Source organism: Falco rusticolus, chromosome 7 (genome assembly GCF_015220075.1).
Source record: "Falco rusticolus isolate bFalRus1 chromosome 7, bFalRus1.pri, whole genome shotgun sequence".
Lineage (NCBI taxonomy): Eukaryota > Metazoa > Chordata > Aves > Falconiformes > Falconidae > Falco > Falco rusticolus.
Window position 1 is genome coordinate 68,786,803 of NC_051193.1, and position 23,375 is coordinate 68,810,177.

A 23,375-nucleotide genomic window follows, 5' to 3' on the forward strand; every position below is an offset into this window, starting at 1 on the left:
GGTTTGAAGTCTGCGTTATCTGTTTTCTGCAATCTGCCATGTTGCACGCATTGTTAACTTCAAAACCTCACTATACACTATATATTATCTTGTTGACATATTCAGTAAAGAGTTATTTAAAAAAATACAACAATCCTGCTGTATTTATATGAACAAGTTAATTAAAATAAGGATGTGAATATCTCAAAGGGAAAACAGAAAAGCAAAAATATCAATCTTCTGTACTTTCATTCCTGGAAATATTTTCAAATGTTCTACTTTATGTCCACCGTCTCTTCAGGTTCTAAAAGACAAATATTTTCATCTTCTGTCTCTCAAAGAGTTAAAGCATTTGTTACTTCAATTTCTCAGATTTAATCTTGTCTTTATAGGATTATCTCATTCTGATATGCGTGTAGGAAAGCACTGTAAAACAGGAACAGATTGTATTCCAGTGTTTGCAATTAATAGGTACATTTAAGCAGCTACACATGTCTGTAACAAATATATATGTGGAAGCTGTGACCCATTATGTGCATAGTCATTTGATAAATGCATTTGACATTCATCCTTGACAATCTTAAACCTGCCTTTTACCTATTACTATCTATTTAATCTGTTTCCTTGAAATGAAATGTGATTTTTTTCCACAATTCTCCTTTCAGAATTGTTCTTGAATTTTCAGAATGCACAACATTCAGACATAGGCCTTAATAAATTTTTGTATATCTTATACCTAATATATATGGTAATATATACAGTATATATAAAGATATGCTTTAGCTACTTAGAAATGAAAGTCACCCCTCTTCTAGTTACCTATATAAGAACTAATTTTTGGCTTTGCCATAACCTGAAGTACTGGATGTTACAAGCTGTGTCACTTCAAAACTTTGAAATGTGATATTGCTGAGTGTCACAATTCCTCTAGAAATTATTTTGTTCTCTGTCTTAACCCCAAATGTCAAGTAAAATTACCGAGAAACGCTGTGCAACACATCCACATCTAGCCCCCCCCACACACCTTAATGTGCCTCCCTGAACTTAATGTTTATTCTGAGTAACTGAACTTCTTGTCTCACTGCAGGAGGGTGGACAATAGAGGTAAAGTGAATGATAAACACTTGCAACCATTTATGTATTTCTGGCAAAAATAATGGCATCATCATTTTCAATTGACAATTTTGTTTTCTCTCAAAAAAAAGTTGACAAACGCTGACTACTTCATCAGATAATATTTTAGTAACCCCAAAATGATTTATCATAATAGAGATCAATCTTTATATTTACTTTTTGTAGGGGTAAGCTCAGTTATCTGGAGCTGTTCACACACGTATATGTGCATATAAATTCCTGGGGTTGTGTATGGAGGGTTTAGCTACAAGGAATTCCCAAAGCAAGTACACGGAGGGCTATATTTCTTTATTGCTCAGTCAATATTTTTCTTTATTTCACTTTAAAAGGAGCTCTTCTATCTAAAGAAGTGTTATGGTGCCGCATGGAGAAACTACATTTGGTCATTGAAGTACAAAACAAATGTTTTAATTCTACTTGAAGTGCCACTGAGAGTGAAGGCTCGAACTAGAGATCGCTAAAATACTTCTGTCACAGAGTAGAGACCTGGTGAATTGTTTAACAATAATTTGCATTCCTAAAACAAATTAGTACACTCTGATGGTAAAATCCTGGCCACACTGATTTCAAATATAAATCGGAGTATTTATAGGAATAATATATATTTCAGAAGGATTGTGAAAAACATTCAGTATGACACATATAATATGTCGCACTATATATCCCCAAATTAAATACATCAACTGACTAAGGCAGGAAGCCTATGGTATCTCTTTTGAAAAGCTAGGGGAGCAGTGAAACAGACTTCACAGAAAATGAGGTGAGAGAAATATGTACTGAGCAACATTGTCCAATGTAAAGCCACAAATGGGGGGCTGAGCACAGCAGGAACGTTCTTGTACACGTAAACACGCACGTCTTCTGCTTAGAACTCTGTATTATTGCTAACAGATGTGACTGCAAAAATGCATGCATGAATAGAAGGGTTTATAGTATAGTACACTTTGGTGGGGACATCTTGTATAGAATAAGAAGAATCTTGACTCTGTGCACTGGGTCTGTTATCTATCTTCCTCTGTATAGACAGGATTCATATACAGGAGGAAGTAACAAAAGAGGAACGAAAGTCATACTGATGACCCTATCCTGGTTTTCTGAATGTAGAAAGCCTTGAAGAATGATGACCTTGTGTAAACTATTACAGAAAATCCAACTCAAATGCATGTGTGTGTTTACACCTTTAACATGCTCTGTGCAAAAGTGAGAAGGCTCCGTGGTGAGGATCAGTCAGTGTGCCAAGCTGAGCACAACCATTCTTAAAAAGCACAATTGCCAGAAAGATTCTGTTAAAATGGTGTATTTCTGGAGTGAAATCAATATTTCTACTCCGATAGCTTTTGGGTAGGTGATCACATAGATAAAATTCTTTGTGATGAGGTCTGGAACAATGTGTCTAAAGATGGAATGCTGTAATTTTCATACTTTGAAACTGCTTGATGAAAAAAGGCAGATTTTGTTCCGTGAAGATGAAATGTAGGAATAATGATGGACAGAATGCAGAGATACTCCCCTTTACTGACATTTTATGGACATGAAAAAGGACACATACACATGCTTTATACATATACATTTGTGACATGATTTTAAATTTCCTTTACAATTTTCTGACTCCTCAGATGAGACACACTTCTAACACTTGTACAATATTCCAAAACATTTAAATCCTCAGAAATGACTGCAATTCCTTTCAATTAATAGAAACAAGAAAATGAGATTAAATGAGTATTTGCAGAAAGTGAACCCTACTTTCTCAGTGCTTTAGCACAAAAAAACCAAAAACCAAACAAACAAAATAAAAGAATGAAAGAAGACAACTGTTAAACTAGAATAGCCTTGCATTTCTGTTTAGGTAAGTCCTTCCAAATTTGTAGCACACTCAGTTGAATGTCGAACTTTGGTTTGACTTGAAAGTCAAATGATTTAAATGCCAGTGCTGTAAGCCTGACCTCCTATACCTTCTCAGGCTGGTTTGTGCATTCCCATTTCAGGAACCAATACGTAATTCATTGCTCTCTGACTCACAACCTGAATGTTAAGACATTTTCCCCATTAAAGAACCATGTTAAGAAAATCTGAGAGTTGGTGCGAAGTACTGCAGTATATCTTAGTGTGCGTAATTTCATTTATTCAAGCAGGGTGTTAGCATGGCTTTGTAAGCGAGGATTGCAGTAGCAAGGCATGCACATTAACTCTGTCATTTTCAAGAAAACCTTTCTCACCAGTATTAGACACTACTTCTAGGTGACAAAAAGCACATATGACTTATCAGGCTTATATGATTAGAAAAACAAACAAATGGGAATCGAGAAAGGAGAGACATTCCCAATTATTGTAGTTATACTAATAATACACAGTTGAGTACTTTAAGCAATTAAATAAGATCTTATAAAAGTATTGAAGCTTTTCATATTAAAGGTCCCTAGCGAGCATATATTCTATTTCCTATTCAGAAGCAATGAGTTTAGTCAACTTTTCACTTACATCTGCATTGCAGGTTAGTTTTGAAATCAGTATTTTCTTTTTATTTTTTTTCCCCCGATTAAAGGGAGCCGCATCACATTCATATTATTCTCCAATCTATTTGGTCATGATGTTTATTTGTAAGTCTGTCCATGCACTGATTTACTTTGTCATCTATGAAAAGTTTGAGGGATAGGTTACTTTAAGTATGATACTTACTTTCATGAAAAATTTGTAGTTAACTGTATTTCTATACATTTCCGCTTTGGTTTTGGCTTTCCTTTTTACAATTCAACATTATGTACAAGTGGAAAATTGAGCGAATTTAAAGTAGACTGCATTTAAGTTACTTTCTTCTACAATTATAGGAATGGCAAGACTATGTCTTTTTAGCAGAAGACAAAATTTAAGAATACTGAGTTAAGAAAGAAATTATCTTAAAAATTTTTGCTATCAATTTTAAGTTGAATTCAGTATTTTTTTTTTAACATTTTGTTACAGTAGTCATGCTAGGAAGTTGAGCTGTGAAGACTGGATAAACTCAGGTTTGTGGTCATAGGAACCTCATGTTTGGAGGTTCAGTTTTACAGATCATTACTAGTAGCTGCACAATGAAGAGGGGAAAAAGGTTTCTTCTTCCTTACTGAGGTACATCAGATTCCCTTCTGTAGTAATTCAAGGAGGAAGACAGTGATCTCCGTCAAAAAACAGGGTGTCCAGAACAGAAGGAAAATAACTGGAGTCATGGCATTTCTCTTTGCTGACTGCAGAAGCTGGCAGATGAAGATCTGGATCATTTTATGAGAGGTGCAGCAAATTACAGGTGCTCTGCAGCATTATATTGGACCTTTGGTTTGTGCAGGACCCTGCTAAGGTACCTTCGCTAAGGTGAATCCTCTTGGAGGTCTGCAACAAAATGCACAGTACATGCCTATAAAAGCAGGGAAGGACCTGAGTTTTATTTTATGTTGTAAGCCTTTAAGTTTCATTCACTGTAAGTTCTGGAGTTCCAGGTACATCACGATGTTCAAGGAGTGTATCACAAGGCAAGATTGGAAGGTCGCATTTTTGATGACCCTCCTTTTATCAGTGCAAATATTTGTAAGGAATGTAAGGTTACATTCCAAACCCCAGCAGATGTGATCATTGTGTTAGTGGTCAGACTGGACACTCCTACTTTCAGTTTAGATGTCTAATACTTTTCTCCTTTATCCCTTGTGCAATTAATTCTTTTCCAAACATTTGAAACTAAGTAATATTGCTTATTTATCACAATGCAAGGAAAAAGCTTCTACAAACTTGTTATACCTACAAACTGTGATGAAGATTACCCAGCAAAGCTAAGCTACAGAAATACTGGCAATACTGTGAACCATTTGTCATGAAGTAAAGATCTTCTGCTGTGACATGAATTCAGATTATACCCAGACTATGAAAAATCCAGAGGCACCAATCTCACAATTTCCTCTGCATTTGCATCGTTTCTTCTATGCCACATCAACCTTCTCTAGCATGAGTGGCTTGGAAGACAGATCTCTGCTTGCTGCCTCACATGATAATGTCCTTTATAACTGTTTACATTTAACATTAAAACAAGAAAAACAGCTGTTTTCTGACTGCCTGCATTTTTGGGCTGCCGTAGTAGTAATTTGCTCTGTACCTGTCTACCGCACTACTTGTTTCTCAACATTTTTACACACACATAGGACACACACACGAGCATGTGCACAAGCACACTGTATTTATACATTTTTTATGTATCTATATTTAGATAGTCAAACATACACATAAGCATATAGGTAGATATATATATAAGCATATAGATAGAGATATAGATAAGCTACGTATAGTGGTCTGTATAAGTATGGATTGGTCCAGGTTGAGTCCTATCCTGATTTTTTGCTCCAGATTTATGCATCATTTCAGTTTCACTTAAGCTTGTGAAAGACAGCAAAGGTGTGGTATAGCATGACCTTTTTATTTTAAGAACTGTATTACCAGTATTGGTGAGAGCATCTTTTCTATAGTGTATGTGCTTTGGCAAGCTGTGCACTAAAACTTGAATAATACAGAGAAGATTAGCATAGCTCCTGGAAGTGGATACTAGGCACCTTCTGAAATACACCTTTCAATGCACAAAGGACATATGAGGAGTCAGTTTATAGCAGGACTGTTCTGTGTGGTTATTAAATAAACTCCAGACAGGGCAGAATGTGGGAAAAAAAAGTATGTAACTAAAGCCTAGTATGAACAAGAAAGGAAAAATCCAGATGTTTCTATATCATTAGCATTACAGTTGACTTTTTCTAAGTCATTTTCTTCTCTGTGGCCTATTTTCCTTTCCCTGTGTTTGAGGTTTTTCATTCTTATGTGAACAGCCTTTTAACTCACTCTTCACCTTCTGCTTCATGAAGGACCCTTTGTTACATGGGATTTTTGTGGGATGCCCAAAATGAGGTCCCATCTCATACACGAGAGGATGCATTTCTGTGTAGCAGCCCAAACGGGCAGCGTTCATTGCCATCCATCCTCCTCAATTCATTTATCTAACTGTTCCAAAAAGATCTTGCTGAGATGAGCCACACAGCGACTGTGCTATACAGGAAGACTTAGAAATCTGCTATGAAATATTCTTCCAGGGTTTCATTTTAGAGGATCTCTGTTTGCAGCAGACATGCGAGGAGATTTGCACGCAGCAGAAGCCTTCCCAGCAGTGATGCAGCGGCACCTTGTCCTTTGTTGCCTGCCCCTTCCACTTGCATCTGGCTGATGACTTGAAATATGAAAAGCTCGCGGCTTGCTTCTGTTGTTCATACACAGCTTAGGTATCCTGACTCTGTAATTAAAAGGCATGAACAGTCACATGTCAAATTCAAGGACTAGGAGCAGGAGCTGCAGGGCTCGGACCATGACTGTGTGCCTGGACACGCGGTAGCCTAGAAGCCAAGTCCGTACATGGCTCCCATCACCTCTACTGCCCCTCTCTCAAACAACTTTGGTGTAAAAAGATTATTTCCTTTTAGATCAACAAACCTATCCATCCCTTCCTGAGGTCAGAAATTGTACTATATGTATTATTTCTCCTGAGGTGAGGAGGAAAGGGTGAGAGGCATGTCTCCACCCATTTCTCAAAAGAAAGTCAAGGCACCTGTGGAACGGTCTAAGAATGGGCTCCCTCACCGAGTATACACTGTTCCCTTGTGCTAACCAGGCTCCGAGCCATGTAGTACCCCCAGCTACTCTTCTTCAGCCAAATACATCAACTCTGTAGTTAAAATGACTCCTCTCCATGCTCGTATTGTGGTTCTGAACATTCAGAACCTCTATGTTTTATTGTAATTTTCAGTTGATAGTTTACATACTCTTTTTGATAGGACTCCTGGTTTACTCATTACTCAAGATGGAAGCAAAGCAGTATTTAATTGCAGAGCAGTGAACGTGGTATTTCCCTCTTTTAAATACCTGCCTTTGCAATTTATAATATATTTTACTATGGGGGTTTGGGTTTTGTTTTTAACCCATAATATTACATACATATTGCTGGATATACCTCTCATATTCAGAAATACAAAAGCATAGAGTGTGTATTATCCTAAAATTTGTTAGCAAACATCATTGTTTTCCAGTTAGAGATCATCCCTGCTAGTAAAACAAATTACACAAGTAAAGGAGTTCCTTCTAGTTTCTGAAGTTTCTGTAACACACTTCTCTGAACTTCAAAGCTAAAGCAATGTTTGGGGCAGGGGTGGAGAAAGAAATAGGAATTTGAAAGACAGAAATTGTGCCAGTGCAAAATGTCTTTTAAATAAACATGGGCCAAAACATAAAAATTCCATTCAGGTTTAGGGTATATCGATATAATATATGGTATATATGTGGTAAATATAAAGAAACAAATCTTCCTTACCTGAGCCATGTTTTCTATTTGTGGGATTTGATTAGGGTTACTGCTTATTTCAAGTGCCTGAATTAGTAGTGTTGATATTTTTCTTTCCTGGGTTGAGAAAAAATATTGGTTATATATATTTGGCAGCTATTCATTTTTTTAAATTTGAATAACTCCAATTACTTTATACATTTTATCCCCAAAGATACCGGTGTCTGCTAAGTTGCAGTGAATTTGGAAAGCTGCACACTTGTCATTTAAAGCATAACAATTTCACAGCAAACATTTCTCTACCTTGTTAGAAGAGATAAATTGTTTAGAGATAACTTTCTGCAAGCCCAAATAATCCAGCAAAAGAGTTTGATCAGGAGACAGGATTTATCTGTTTCAAAGGCTGATCTTCATTTGAAATTGTAGAGAAATGCACTGTCAGACGAACGCCTTCTCTGCATTGATTCTAGAAGGTGACAGGTACTCATATGGATATAGCTTTTGACAGCTGATGAAGAATGAGAGTGAAATAACCGTAGCAAATAATAGAAAATTCATGAGTAAAACACTAACAGCATTACTCTGTTGAGTACAGAGTATTACATGCCTGAAATAACATGAATTTCCTCATGTTAGAAATGTACTGCTTGCTGTCAAATACAGTTGTATTTTCTAATGAACATTATGGCCTTCAAAATTTTATTCACACGATATTTCTCATAACTATTTTAAAATTGTATTTCAGAAGCTATCCACTTCAGGAAGGTCTTTTAGCTATGCTAAACACCAGTTCCCTGGTGTATTAATTGACCCTGGCAGGTCTTTATGCTCTCTTGGATTTGCCCGCAGGTTTTTTCCTTCTGTTTTTCCTGCTTGACTACCCTGGCTGGAGCAGATCGTGGGGAGTATCTGCCATATTTTCCCATGTGCATTTTTTTTCTCAGGGCAGCCGGGCAAGAGGGAAGAGGCAAGATAGGACTGATCCTTTTAGCCCTCTGATGGCGACCCAAGAGCCGTTTGCCAGGCAGCTCCACGTGCACAGCTAATGCAGAGTCCTCCGCAGGGGCTGTGGAGGAGGGGGATTGCAACAGGGTGAGGGACCGTCACCACGTCTGTCACCTCTCCTCCGTGTCACGCTCCCTGCTGCATGTATCTCCAGCATTCAGTCTAATGCATGTATATCAGCAAGCAGATCCCTGCTGTGGATCCCACCTGCAGAGTGTTTATGAGCATAGAGGGGACTTAAACCTGGTTTCTGAGTTTAACTCCATGTTCTCTTGTTTCTGTTCACTAACTGCATGCACTACATTCTTGAAAAAATGTTAGGACCATAAAGTAAGCTGACAAAAGCCAAAGCTTTTAGAACTTATGGTGTATTCACAGTTGATGGTAAAGGCTCCAGCTTTTACCTATTATATAAAAATATATTTTTGTATTTTTAATAGGAGAGCCACATCCTCTAAGAGTACTTGAAGACATCTCTTTCTTTAAAAGACATTAAAAAATTGTGGACTGCATCAGAGTTTAAAAGGGCTGGAATGGTCTGTGGATCCCATTACAGACTTCTTCAGAGGGAATTATTCTAACAGCTTCAGCAAGTTCTGGACTGAATCCTGAAGCATGTCTTTAGCCAAAAAACATGCTAAATCCGCTGTCAGATTAGAATAAATTATGTGGAAGGCCATCTAGGTCAGTTATGGTTTCTTCCGTAGGTCCACATATAAATTTCTAATCTTCAACGTCATCTAGTCCATAGAGAATAGAAATTCTGACATCAAAATGCTAATGATCCTGAGCCTGCATGCCTGCGGATTCTTGCTTATAATGGGACAAATGGTACATCCTTTAGTGACCTACTTGGGATAAGCACTATGTAAAAGATAGGCATTGTTATTATTTCACTGTATGCAGCTATATGACCTCTGCTGAAAAACAATAGATTCACCATGAGGCATCTTAGTGGGAGATAAGAATCTGTTTTACCATTTCAACAAAGAGTTTTCTCTAACCTAATATAAGGACTCCACACAATTTAAATAAAGATATACAAACAACAATGGATTTATATCATCACAATATCCACAGTTCTGCTTAAAATCATTATGGGTAAAAAGGAAACAATTTTATGTAAAGCCAGGAGATATTATTATTAGTGTAACTGAAATCTTAACAGTCTAATTAAAGAGTTAGCCAACATCTAACTCTAACTGAAAAAGAAGAAAATAAGGAACATAAAGAAAAGGCTATCACCATAACAAAATCTTGAAACAAACCAAGGCCAAAAAACCCCCTCATTAATAATCTGGTTAGAATTGATATCACACATTTCCTAGCTGGTAATCTTTTTTCTGGTGTTGAAAACTGACCCTCAGGATCCTTCCATCTGTTAGAGCAGCGTATGGTGAATCACTGGCAGCCCAGCTCCTTCACTGGGAAGACTATGATGTCAGCACTGGTTGTTTCTTCTTCACTTTAGGATCTGCTGGGGTAATTTTTACTTGCTTGCTAATTGTCTTTTACACTTTGCTTTTTCTTCATTGGTCTGCAAGTCCACATTACTCCCAAATTTACTAAATATGGTGCACTTTTGAGACCCCTGAAACCAGTTTTGTCTAGATCTGCATTTCTGTAACTAACCATTGATGAGTCATTCATAGCCACGGGCTTTCCAGTGCCAGCCTGTGACCATCTCTTGTCTCATGCCTGTGCTCTCTACTGCATCCTGCGACTTCCCAAAGCCTCCACTAACATACCAGGACTGCAGTTCTCTACGTTGCTTCTACATTAGAGTCACAAATATCTCCCTCTATACAGAACGACTACTTATTACAACTATACGTAAAACTATGGTTATGCCATAAGAAGATAAGCCATATTAAAACCAACCTTAATTGGTCTTAATATAGTCTTAAATGGCCAGCAGGTTATGAAAGAAAAATACTGTTACAGCTAATCCAGGTCAAAGTGAAGTTCCAGGCAGACTGAGACAAGGTCAGACGAAGTAGCCTTGACAAGCCACAGTCCTGAGGCCTCATAAACTCAGCGCAGATCCTGTGGTCTGTTGCTAGCAGAGGAAATACTGTATTGCTGAACTACAGGCCGGGACAGATAATACACGTGTTCAAAATGCTGTAATACAGTCCCTGTATATCCTCTCTAACCTAGTTTAGAGACTAGTATCTGGACTATTACAGGAAACAATCTATTTAAGAATAAAAAGCGTTATCTTAGTTGTAGAAGTACCTATAAAGTGGCCTAAAGTGTTTAAAGATATAATTAAAAATGTGGTTTGAAAAAAATGGGGTTTTAGTTTTCTGCTACTACGTCTCTACAATTTAAGGTTTATGATTTAGTCTAAATAAAGTCTTCTGAAAGAGAATGTACCGCAGAAACACGTGCCAAAGTCGGTAATAGTTCCTGCAGTGACTCAGCAACCTTAACTTAGATAGGGAAAATCGGTTTCTGAGAAATCTTTACAAGCTGTCAGTTCCACTTTAGAAGACACTATCCTTCCTGGTATGATGGTTGGCTTCTCTAATGAGATTACATTTCTCATAAGACTTTCCTAAAGTCTTATGCTCATGGTCTGGCTTTTTTTTTTTTTTTTCCCCCTGAACAATTTCTGTATCTAACTTTACCAACATATAAAGTAATTGATTAATTAAGTCTTGTATTGAGATATTGCCCTCTAAGTGAAAAATTTAGTGAATCATTGCTTATTCTTAAGCAGGCAGTTATTCAAGATCACTCATGCTTCTTTAAGAAGCATAGTTTCATGTGGTCGCATTTTATATGCCACTTCACTCATGTAAAGGCACAAGGATCAGCAATCCAGCTGAAAGTCAGATGCAATATGAAACAGATATTACAGGAAGTTACATCATATTTAAATGAGATGCTTTAGTAGGTTTACCTTAAATGATACAGCCTGGTTCCCATTACTTAAATCAAGGACATCCTTAATGACAAGACTTCGTCTTTTCAAAAGGCAATCTTTCCCTTATCTTTTTCTTGTTTGGTGGACATCTAATTATATCTTGTCTCTGTTACAGAATCAAGTGTGCCGACTTGCTATATTTGTAAATTTATAGTGGGATAATAGACTTTGTTTTAATCTAATTAAGGGTTGTCAGGTGGTTAAAAGCAACTGTCCTCTTATAAAGGAGAAAAACACATAGTCTCAAAAGAAAGCATTTCCTATATTATTATTTCATTATTGGTACTTACAGACTTTCTGCTGTTAAATAAGACATCACTGAACAGATAGTGCTGAAATGAGTAAAACTTCATAATAACTATTTTCTGTTGAATTTTCAAACAGCTAACATAACTGAAGGCGTATTTCTAATTCAGCTCTAAAATTCCGTATGTTGAATTTTTGAAGCAAAAGTAAAACCCCACCAATATAATTTGATAGCAAAGCCTACCAGTGTTGTTTTCATTCCTCCAATGATCAAATGAAACAATATGAAGTTGTTCTCAAAACTGACTTTTAATATAGCAGAAAAACCCTCCTGAATATGCTGGTTTTCCTCTGATCATTGCTTAGCTGGATGTTCTCCATATGCTTTTTCTTTTTTATTCTTGAATGTGACTTGTTTTTTTCTGGCCCAGATATGATACAAGAATGTTTTTTTTTAAGCTTGGAGAATGCAGTTTTTAACTAGCAGAATATATTCTAGTCACACCGCTGTGCCCTTCCCATCCATCCAAATATGACTATAAACAGCATTAGATCATTTTATCAATTTATCTGGCAAGGATTTTTTACAATTTGTTTTCTAAAGCTTTGCTTAGTTTAGAGTATTTCTTAGCCATGCTACTGCATCTAAATGTTAGCTATTTTAACTGGTTTGCTTCTCTTAAAGAAAAAGTCTGTTTGTTAGCAACTTTTTCCTTTTGATACTTCTGTAATTTCCCTTCTGCTTAGTGTTCACACAGTTTATATGTGGAAGATGTGGTATTCCAAATATAGAGAAGTATTACATGTCTGTATTTGTTTCTCTTCATACTTCTATTCTTTCCTCTTCCTCCTTGTTCTTTGTGGCTTCTTTTAATTAATTCTAATTCTGTAGAATCTGTAAGTGAACATAACACAGAATTCTTCCCCAAAATGTACTGCAAGCTGCTGAAAAGTACAAGTTCCCAGCCAGGATCCTCCCTCCACAATAAAACTGTTGCATGAGCAAGTCATGAAGCTGACACACTATGAATTTATTTATATGTGCCAGATCCTTCTTCATTCTTCTCTCCCCTTATTTTTCACATCCATTTCCACCATTTTCACTGTGCCCCTTATTTCAGTTCAGGGCCCACCACTAGTACAATACTTCTGTTGTGCTTGCACGGCACTTTCAGCTCTTTCTGTATTGCCTACCACCGTTTAGAGATAGAACTAGCTGGGTAACAGGGCAAAGATGCTGTAGGTGACTGAGAGCAGTGATAAGCCAGCGCAGGGCTGTGTGTTGCCCAGCTGGCTGAGCTCTGTCTACCTTTCCCTGAGAACAGAGCCTTTGCAATCTACCCAGTCACCAATTTTCACACAGTTTTTAGCATCTGGCTGACTTTGAGACCTTTTATACAACCAACAAATAAAAAAAAAAATCCAAACAACCCAAACAACAAAATGACCCAAAAAGGTGTGATACTGACAATGTGACAGGCGGGTGCAGGACAAAAAATGTTTGTTTTCTGAATAAAGCAAACCAAACATGATGATGTAGCAAAAAAATCATCTAAGGAATTACACTAGACCAGCTGAATAGGGAACAGCAGGATATTGCTATGATAAGAAAGCAAGAAAATAATAAAAAAAAAAAATTCATTTAGAGTTAACAGCAGTGCCACATATTAGAAAAAACCTGAGGTGACTGCATAAGCCTCACTTAGGGATGAAGTCTGAAAATTTTTAAACCAGAAAGGATAAGAAGAATAAAAGGAGGATATTGCATCACAAGATGTAATTCACCCTGTGCATCACCCTGTTCTCCTGTTAAAACATGGAATGTATCTATGAAAACCTCTTTGCATTTTAAAAAATGTCTTTGCAAAGAAGCATCATAGCCTATACCTTGGCGTAAGTTAAGCAAAACAGATCTGTCCCAAATGGTAAGATTTAAATGTAGGTTTTAGTTAACCCGTTCTTTGAGGGGCCTCTCAGCAGAAGGTTTGATTTGAGGCTTTGCTGAAAGCCTCTTTATTATACTATATTGCATAATACTGCATTGAATGCAAGATCATTTTCTGTACTTCAGCTTATACTTACAGTTGTGGTTTTAAATTTATTTAAACTTCAAACTAACAACAGCACTTCTAAAGAAACACAGACAAATCATTATGTTAAATTTTTTAAATTTCACATATCTTCTAAGGAACAAAATTGCAGTTTATATCTGCTGCACTGCATCAGGAGTCTTGGAACATCTTGATGTGGAATGAAATGATTCAATGAAATGTTACCAAGTTTACGGATTACAAAATCTATGAATCAAGCCATCAAATATCCAAATTAACTATAAAAGTAATGAAAATTTTAAAAACATACATTCTGCCTGATTCTTATTTTTATTTTGCTATGGAATATTTTGTAATCAGACAGATTTTCAAACCTTTTTGCACAGGTAATTTTAAATTTAGAAAAAAGGAATATTATGTTAGTTACACTTTGCTTGATTCTGATTTAAAAAATGGCAAAACACCAAAATAGTCTGTTGTGCCACTGGTGATAAAATCAAAAGACTTATAAAAACAATTATCTTCCAGAAGAGGATACAATATTGATCTCCTTGTTAATCAGAAATCATTCCACTGAAGAAAAGCCTAGACATGTGGAGAAAAAGTAAATTCTGGTCTCAAAGGACGTAGATAAATTTCAGTACTTTGATGCAACTTAAATGAAGATAGGGTGCTGAAACTTTTAATTTACACCAATCTGCAGAAATGTCAAAGAAAGTTGTTTTGTTTTTTTTAAAAAAGCAAACATAACAAATCAACCCACAACAACATATTTTGATTCTGACCTTAGGTCAGTATCCTATTTTCACAGGTTCATTGGTGCCTACAGTTATGTAAAGTGAAATCCACATTTATTTTTGCAAAAAATATCATTGTAATAAAGTCCTATAAAAAATGAGAAACAAGAATAGCTTCCTATGTGGTGCCTTCAAAATTCACACTCCTCACCATGGTTCTGCCATTTGAAAGAATTTTCTTAGTCACTGATTTTTGCCTTTCAATTATCCAGTTCACTGTGGCTTTCCCTTAGGGACTGGGAAGGCATTCTGCCTGAAGCTGATGGCCCAAGTGATTAACTGTGAATGTGTCAGGTGTTCTTCAAATAACCTGGATCTAGTTTTTCAAAGCCAGCTCCAACCTCTTCTGTGTATTCTTTGCAGCTGCTTCTGTAAATGGTTGCCACCAAGATAATCATGGGCAAAATAATGGAGTCCTTGCATCTTTTGTTTGGTTGGTTCCTGAAATGTAAATTCTGTGCTGGGCAGTCCAGGAGGCACTATCTTGTTCTCCCAAATTGTTTACAGTGAGTAAAGATTTGCACAGTTTGAGTGGAATTTAGTAATATAAACTGATCAAACCCAACGGAAGTTTGGTTGAGATGGCTGAATCCATTCAAAGTTTTCAGGAAATCATTCACTCTGAACAAAAGGAAATAAATGAAATTTTGTCATTGTGCTCAGCCTTTGTAAAGTTATACTGAAAATGCATTTTAAAAATGTTCTTACAGTGTCTCAAGGGGTACCTAATTTTTCCTCAGTCCTTAAATACAATGCTCAAACCTCTCTGACCCAATATTACTGGCTGTAGCTTTCTCTGATAGGTTCTTCATCAAAGCCTGCTATTTTATCAAAAACATTTTTCTATTGATTTTGCAAAATGTGGTTCTGCCTTTGTAGAAAGACCTAACTCCCAGAGCAGACTCATGTTCTTGAACCAGTTTCCTTTCATTGTTGGTGAGTATATCTCACAAAAGAAGGGGTTGGAATCCCTTCTCTTTCCTACAAACCATGTTTATAACCTCTTGACATCTGTAACAGTCTTTCAAAGTATTCATGTGTACAGTTTGTGGTACAGCCTGGCTGTGTCATTTCCTGACATTGTAAGTAGATTTGTTAACCTGTTCATTTCCTCAAAGGTTTCCCCTCCCAAGAATTTTGCATCTTAAAGTAGTTTTCAGGGATTAAAGGTAGCACTAAGTCCTCCACTTCAAAAGAATTCTTGCAACTCTTCTGGCTGTACCACTTCTTCCAGCTCCTTTGGCCTTTGATCATACTTTGTTGCATCAAATGTAATGTGGATTTTAAATTACCACATAACACTCTGAATATATGAAGCTCCTCCTTCAGTCTAGTGCTGCTTCACAAAAAAATACCGATTGAGATCTGAAGATTTATGTTTTTTCTTTCTGTGTGGGTGTATAAACTGATGAACCACATAGATTCGTGAAACACCTCGTAGTAGGCAGAGAGTGAGTTAATGCTGCCTTTGGAATCTTTTTGGTTGGGTATGTTTTCAGTTTAGCCTTAAGCACTTTGATGAAAACGTCGGTTAAACAATTTATTCCTGGGTAATAGGAGAAAAATATCATCATTTTGAAATTATTTAAAAGATCCTAAAAGTTGTCTTTTCAGTTGTTATCTGAAAGGACAAAGCACTTGCTTTAAGATATTAGATAGCAAAATTTCTTGTCATTATTAGAAGCAGAGTATTTTTCTCCATTTAGCCTGATCCATAAGTGCACTCATAATGATGATGAAGACCATTCAGAACGGCTGTTTGACCATCTGAGAAAGGAACTTAGTGGGACTTTCCTGGAGGCAAATATTTTTTTCAGCTTTTGAGGTCTGGTCACAGAAGCTGCAGCAGTCCGTACTTCAACCTGCCTGCTAGGATGAAGAAGAGTAATTTCTTGAGCACCTCAGGAATGTTCTTGATCTTAAATGAGAACTGTAACGTGCTAGCTGTGAAAGTACAGCACGTGTCTAGCAGTCTACAAGTTTACCTCAGACAAGGCCTCTCATCTTTAAAGTACCTCTCTGTATAGACACCATTTTCCATGAGGCATTTCTGTTTTATTTTATGCCTGCAATGGCACACGAAGACAAGGCTTTCTACCATAGAAAGAGTTTATGTTTTGATACATAAAATCTTGTGGTGCCAGTGGTCTCATTCAGCAGGGCTGATCCTCACCCCATAACTTCTCTGACTTCCCATTATTTGTGTCAGTGAGTGGATCCTGGTCCTCAGCTACCTCTGGCTTGCTGGAATGCTTATCACGGAAGAAGAGCCATAATTTCAGGCAGTGTACCTGCAAGAAGCTCCCACTAATTTCCTCTTCCCAAAGCTTGTTCACCTGTAATGATCTGGTAATAGTTTTGGCATTTTTCCTATTAGATTATAGACTAGGGGTTTTATTCTTTGGAAATGCAAAGTTCCCTGTTCTAGAATTGCCTATTAACATCTCTTGAACTCTTTTTAGTGGTAAGGTGCTCTCTTCCCCATTTGATTACTGAATGTGCACATTCCAATGTAAAATGCCTCTACATACAAAGCCTTAAATTTGATACCAACCTGTAAACTGAAAAACATACTTAATTCAAGGTTATAGATGGAAAAAATGCCTGCCATTCATTACCACTTCTTAACAGAGACTGGGCATGACATTAATCAGCACTTTGAAATTATAATGGCCTGGGATAAATCTTGCCTGAACTAGTCTTTGAGGAATACCGTAGCAATTCCCAGCAAGCATTGGATCAGTGCTTTCTGATGAGAAACAACATTTTTGTTGGAAATGCTATAATTAGAGGCATAACTTAAATATTGTACAACTATTGAGATTAGATGCTTAGATTAAAATTCCCAAAACAGAACTTGAAATGTGTGGATATGATTCTTGAATCATAGAAAATTAGTCTGGGAAGGATGTTCTAAGCCCTGTAATCCTTCCCTCTCTTCTACCTCATGGCATTCCATGTAGAGGTCCTTTCAGTGCTTTATATTTAGTGGTAAATACTATGTCCCAGGGAATTGCATCTGGAGTTCAGTTTCCCAACACCTTGTCTAAACCCTTGCTGAAACGTCAATCCATTATTACTTATACTACTAGCCCCGGACATGGAGAATGAAATAATGGTAATTTGTTTCTACCTGACTATTTTTATTTTAAGAACTGCTAGTTTTTCTAACCCCTGCCATATCTTTCTTGGCTAAGCAAGGTCAGATTCTTTATAATTCATCATTGTTCATGCTTCCAAAATATTTTCTTTCTCTTCTTTTCTTTCCTGATGAATCTGTCTGCCCAGTTTGCTTGTTGTTTCAAGTGCATCACAACAAAACTTGGGATGCTACCAGTGCTAAGGAAATCAGAATTACATCGCTTTTACAGCTGCTGCTCCAGTTTGGCATCTTCCTTTTCACAACACAGTATTACACTGTTGATTCCTGTTCAGCTTGGGATAACATCCTGCCCGCATGCTTTCTCCATGCGTTAAGTGGCCCTTGAAAGACCTCTGGTAACTCTGCGAGACCCAAAATTTCATTGTCAGAAATTAAACTGACTTTCCCCTGTATAATATATTCAATATCAGTTCTATTTATTTTAAACTTTGTATTCCAGCATGGAAGTCAGATTTGTATTCATTTCTGTGAAGCACCCTTTAAAATTATTAGGTTCTTACTACATTCCAGAAATTTAATTTCTGACTCCCTGTAGCACTCATAAATCAATATTGTATGGGTTGACTATTTATTATTATTCATTTTATCTCTTTATTCTAAAAACTCAGTTTGATGCTTAGTTCAAAAAAGTTCCATGGTTTCTAAGAAATTTCTGAACTCACATGTTCTGAATGCTCTAAACCATCTTCTTGTCTTCATGTCATAAATCTGAATATGAAACACCACTACATTCACCCAAGTTCCCGTTCTGCCGCTTCACTCCTCTTTGTGCTGTGAGTTGATAACTCTGAGCATGGAACCAGTTTGGCCTCTCCTGTACAGTGATTCTATTTTATTTCCCTAATTTGTTAATGAAAATGCCATGTGAGAGAAAAGCTTCAAAGAAAACAAACTACATGACTTCTACTGCTTCACCATCTGTATCGACTGGTACAATATCATAGACAGAAATTAGATTGCCTTGTTACTGTTTTTACTTGATGGTCAGAGTTGGCCAATATTCATCATCATATTTTCCTCAAGTGCTTACAAATCTGATTTGTTTGCTGACACTATTCAAATTAATTGAAATTAAACTGATTATTCTGCTAGCCTCAAATTCTCCTTTTCCACTTTGTACTTTCAAGATGTGTGGAATGCAGTGAGTTTAATAAGATTTACAGCTCCTACAACATACATCTAACAACAAGAGGAATTTTCATTAATTTTTTTTACATTAATGTCCTTGCACAGATACCTGACTGTCAAGACATTTTAAAAGATTGTAAGTAATGCGAGAATTTAGTTTTAGGTCTCATCTGAATATTGAGAACTTAGCCAGAACACTGCCTCTTGACATCTGAGGGAATTTGAACCTCATGAAATCAGATAATATCGCTAACTACACCTTTAGTAAAGCTTCATTGTCCTCTTCTGTAAGCTACCTATAGGAAATGTATACCACAGTGGTACTGTTGTCTGTGGAGACAAAGCCCAGATGGGACATGGGCACCCTGTGCATCTTCAGCTGTCTCTTTTTTAAATGAGTTAATGAAACATGGCTTCTTCATAACACTCGTTAGCAGTGAACATGGGAGATGACACTCTCTTGTTCAGTCTCTCCTTTCTGGAAGTAGGATCAAGGAAAATTTACAAGATTCTGAGTAAATACCTTTTTTCCTCCAGAACCCAACTCTGGCTTTTATTGCATTTAGTCACCTGGCATTTAGAAATAAAAGGGCAAAACCTGCCCCTTAGGCAACGTGTCAAAAGAGACCCTCTGTATCTAAGCAAGATCTTTCTGATTTTTCTACGGGCCTGGTAGACGGTGTTCTTATTCAAGCTCTACCGATCTGAAGGGGGAAAAGCACAGTTTGGGGGATGTGTTGTCTTATTTATGGCAAGAACTATAAATCATAGTCTGCATTCAGGCTTCAGTTTCTGGAGCACTTCCAAATAGGAGGTGTGAAAGCAGGTGGTTGGCTTATTTTGCACTGAAGAAAAGGGAAGATAATGTAAATTTTCTTTGGCAAACTCTGGCACTGTAAAAAGTTGGGGTGAAATCCCCATCCCTTGGAAGTCAACAAGAATTTGATACAAAGAAATTTTGTGTTAAGTCTTAATGGATTTCAGTGAAACTAAGATTTCATAATGAAAAAAAATCACTTATTTTTTATGGGCTGTTCTTCTAGATTGTATGAATTTATTTTGTCCATTTCAAAGGGAAGCTAGTTTAATCAGAATAATCTTGAAAATAGTTTAAGCTAACTCATTTTTATTTCATCCAAGATAGGATTCAAGTGGACACATCATCTGTTACCACCATTTTAACTTCCATTAGAGACGTAATTTATATCTCATATCCACATGGGCCATGACTGCAGCGTCTTAAATTGTTGTGGTAGTTATGGATGCAGTAGCACATAAGAGCTATTACTGAGTTTTTGGTGGTCATGTTAAAACTAAAACTTAAATTAAATCCAACACAGAATTGATTTGCAAATGGCAACCCATGTGCCAAAGTCCTTTGATACAGAAACTAAGGAAGAACTAAGTCTTTAAAGTACAGCCATCTCACAGGAGATTGTGATCTGACTTCCAAAAATACAGTGGTCAGACTCCTTCCTGAGAGAGTTTTGATATTCCAGGGCTAGAAACAGCTTGGTGAAGGTTTTGGAACCACAGTTTTGGATATTGGCAGGTTTGCAATGTGCACTTGCAGGCCAGAAAGCCAACCAGATCCTGGGCTGCATCAAAAAAACAGTGATCAGCAGCTTGAGGAAGTGATCCTGCTCCTCTACTCAACTCTCATGAGACCCCCCTGGCAGTGCTGCCTCCAGCCCTGGGGCCCCCAACATAAGAAGGAAATGGACCCGTTGAAGTCCAAAGGAGGCCACAAAGATGCTCAGAGGGCTGGAGTGCCTCTCCTAAGAGAGGGGTCCAGGGAGACCTTACCGCAGCCTTCCAGTACCTAAAGGGGCCGACAGGAAAGGTGGAGAGGGGCTTCTTACAAGGGCATGGAGTGATAGGACAAGGGGGAATGGTTTTAATTTGAAAGAGGGCAGATTTAGATTAGACATTAGGAAGAAATTCTTCCCTGTGAGGGTGGCGAGGCACTGGCGCAGTTGCCCAGAGCAGCTGTGGGTGCCCCATCCCTGGCAGTGTCCCAGGCCAGGCTGGACGGGGCTGGGGGCAACCTGGGCTGGTAAGAGGTGTCCCTGCCTGTGGTGGGGGGTGGAAGTAGATGGTCTTGAAGGTCCCTTCCAACCCAAACCGTTCTATGTTTTTATGATGCTATGAAATCTCGCAGCCATTAGGCAGAAAGTAGACCCACTAAGCTATTTTGTAGCTTTCTTTGAACTATACTAATTTAACTTTACTCTTCTGTATCAAAGAATATATTTTTTTAAAAAAACAGCATGATCCAAAATGCATGCTTAATGCTAGTATAGCAACAAAAAATGTTCCTCCCCCAGATAAGTGAGTAAATTTCAGAAGCTGGTTTTAAACTGCATATTTTCATTAATAACACATTTCCATTAAATGCAGATGCTAAAGTTCCACAGTACAGATTATCACAATTATTGGTTAGAGCTGTGTTAGTTTTGTCTTTCTTAAGATTACATTGGGGGAAAGTTTAGCAGATGTCTGAATTATACTTTGTTAATAATAGGGGCAATGCAAAATATGAAGAGATGTCATTAAGATTCATTTTTGGATTAAACTCTAAACAAACAGAACACAGGACTTAGGCAAATCCTAAGAAATAAAAAAGGAAATAAATTGGATACAAGGGCCCATATGCTGCGTACAAATCAGGTCTATTATCTTTGCTTACCTTATGGCAGAGATATCATTTATAAACCATCTTTATTGCTGAGCAGAGATAAAAAGTGTATGTTAACAGTACATTATAGCTTATCTCTCACAAACAGGTGAGAAGTCAGCTTTTTCTTTAGGAAAAAAAACCCACCCATACCAGAAAACACAAAAACTAGGTATGTATATTTGTGTGTGTTTAATTGCAACACAGTGCAAACATCCCTAACAAGAAATATCAGCTGCTTCATCCCAGACACGATGTATCCCATCTGCTTAGCCTTAGTGATACCAGCTCAGCACCAGCCATCTCTTCCCAGACACCTGAATATTAGAATTCAATCACACTGCAAAATTATTAAATCAAAAAGCCAAAAGGGTCAAAACAAATATCCCCTGAGGTTGAGAAATGTCCAAGTTAGCTCAACAGCTGGTGGCTTGAAATATATTTTGATGATTAGGATAAATGTTGGGTGCTTTTTTCATGTCTTTGCTTGTTTTGGTATAACTTTTCTGTGATTGCAAAAGGTTTCCTACTTTCAGGTATGCTGTTGGGTGCAGGAAATGTCCTTCTCATACATATGGGAAAATCAAATTCACCCAAGCTTTTCTGATGGTGTTTTAATGTGATCTGACTCTCACCATCCTCCTCATTATTTAAAGTCAATCAAGGTTGGTGACACAGTGATATACACTGGGGGATTAAATCTTTCATTTTTTCATTAGTAGGGGCAGGCCCTGTGGTTAAAACAACATAAAAAATAATAAATAAATAAATACATATATATGCTGAAATATCATCCTGTTTCTCTTACATATTTCCTGTGTTGGTTTAGCTAAGTCACTCAAACTGTCACTGTAGTATAAAACCTAGGATTAGTGTGTATGAGAACGTTTTGATGTGATAATGTATAATGGTCTTTATTATTGTCTTTGGATTCTTTGTAAAATAGGCGTAAGACAGTGACATGCAGTGTAAAGAGCTACAAAGCTAGACCTATTAACATTTAATTTATAACATGAAATTATTCTAGGAGAAGCAGCGAAGGATATACACCTTCACTGCATCGTCTGTCTGTGTATGCTTTACTATACAAGTACTCCCACTATCACCTATTTGCAGCATAATGCAATACTAACCCTGTAAAAAAAAACAACCAACCCTGTTCTGAATTGGATTAATACATCTTTTTCACTGGGAGTTTTGGAAAAATTGCCCTCTTAATCTAAGCACACAAGCATACTGGAAAACTCACAATAATGTTTACCAACTATACCTAACAGTCAGAAAGAGCAGTGATGGAAGGTATCGGTTTTATTTGTTCTTCTCTTTCAGTACATTATTTATATTACGTTCCATTAAAAAAACAGGACTGAACAGTAGGGAAGCAGTTCGCTTGTTTGACTTCTTGCTGCAAAATTCTGAATCCTTTTTGAAGGTGGGGGGTGAGTTTATGGCTTTTTAAGAGCAGAAGTGCCTGTGGAAATGAGGGATGCCACAGAGCAAGTGAGGGGTCAGCAGGGCAGGATCAAAAGGGCAAGCCGGGAGCATCCAGCAAGAGCAGAGAGGAGGAGGCAACTGAGAGCAGTAGGAAGCAAATACACAGCCAAGTCAAACAAACACAGTGAGGACTGTGTGGAGCGTGCTACAGCTCAGAGGCCCTGGAAATTGCTGGAGTAAGAGAAAAAATCCACCCTGCAAAAATATGTCTGTATGGAGTTTTAAAATCTTTTATTTTAATCTGTCTCTACTGTGTGTATCATATGTTCTTCACATTCTTTTTTTAAAAAACAATGCATTGAGGTCTTGTCAATGGAATCCAGTAAGAGAACAAGAAGCAATTGGCATAAACTGAAGTACAAAATATTCCATTTAAACATTAAAAAACAGAGTTGTTTTGGGTTTTTTTTTTTTTTTCCTGAGGGTGACTGA

General features: G+C 37.2%; 1 long non-coding RNA gene across 1 annotated transcript; it reads left to right on the forward strand.

The window, feature by feature from the left end:
- Positions 1-1,332: 1,332 nt before the first annotated feature.
- Positions 1,333-20,730, forward strand: LOC119151413. The gene is made up of 4 exons (XR_005105411.1): positions 1,333-1,342; positions 2,341-2,345; positions 12,850-12,853; positions 20,556-20,730. It is a non-coding gene; the product is annotated as an uncharacterized LOC119151413 (long non-coding RNA).
- The last annotated feature ends 2,645 nt before the right edge of the window (positions 20,731-23,375 follow it).